A 1,126-nucleotide genomic window follows, 5' to 3' on the forward strand; every position below is an offset into this window, starting at 1 on the left:
AGTCCCAAAATAACAATTTTTGATATTTGGACATTTGTATTGGGGTGTATGAACATACTTGTTTTGCTTATCAAAACGTTGGAAATCGCCGACACCATGCGGTATCGGCATAGGGTAGCTGCTTACTAGGCATAGGGGGCTCTTATCATTGCTTACAATTAAACTATCAGTCGTACATATAGTATAAAATGTATGACTGTCAGTTAAATTGTAAGCAACGATGTGAGCCCCTGTGCTTACTAGCCTGCCATGCAAACTTGACCGACCTTTCATCGAGATATACCTGCATGAAGTCGAGAGAAATATGATTTATTTTCTCAGAAATAATTGCGAGTATAACATTATTTTTCGTTAATGAAGCTGACTGACGACAGGAAACGATAACCTTGAAGAAATGTGACACGGAACTCGCCATTGCACTACTATTCAAATGACTGCACAAATATCGCAACCCACATGTAAGTGACATCGGCAATCAAATAGGCCCTTGCTTCTTTACAGATTGAAACTGCAGCGATGTATTGTCTTAAGCAGAGCTCTCCCCTGTCTCTTAATATATGATGCCATACCACGTTGAAAATACCGGTTCTCGTCCGATCACCAAAGTTAAACAACGTCGGGCCCGCTTAGTACTTGGATGGGTGACCGCATGGGAATACCGGGTGCTGTAGACTCTAATTTTTTTCTTTTCTTATTTTATAACTAAAAACAGTTAAAGTTTTTCTTTCTTTCTTTTATTGTATCTAAATTTACTTTCTTCAATATAAATTATAAATAGAGTAATTTCTCGACTTTCATTTTCTCTTTTTCCTTAACTTTCTTCAATAATTCTGATCCTAAAAAAAATCAAGTATAGGACCTGAATATCGCAAACGTTGCTTCGCACTTCTCTGCTTTTGGTTTCGATCCTTACTACTGTCATATGCGATCATAGGTGATCAATATTTCTTATTAACAAATTCGGTTCAATTTTTCCAGTTTCCTCTACTTTTGCAACCACAAAAAGCTGCCTCCTTTGACGTCGAAATCCTTCCTTCGAGTTTCTTATATATTCCTTGTGTAGCCTCTAGCGAAGAGTTGCAAAATATGTGATCGATGTCTTTCATTTAGGATACTTATTTGTGGT

The 1,126-nt window shown here is 37.2% G+C and overlaps 1 pseudogene; it reads left to right on the plus strand.

The window, feature by feature from the left end:
* Positions 1–555: 555 nt before the first annotated feature.
* Positions 556–674, plus strand: LOC149805515 (5S ribosomal RNA; annotated as a pseudogene).
* Positions 675–1,126: the final 452 nt, after the last annotated feature.

The sequence above is a fragment of the Sinohyriopsis cumingii genome, chromosome 2 (assembly GCF_028554795.1).
Source record: "Sinohyriopsis cumingii isolate HCF-2022 chromosome 2, ASM2855479v2, whole genome shotgun sequence".
Lineage (NCBI taxonomy): Eukaryota > Metazoa > Mollusca > Bivalvia > Unionida > Unionidae > Sinohyriopsis > Sinohyriopsis cumingii.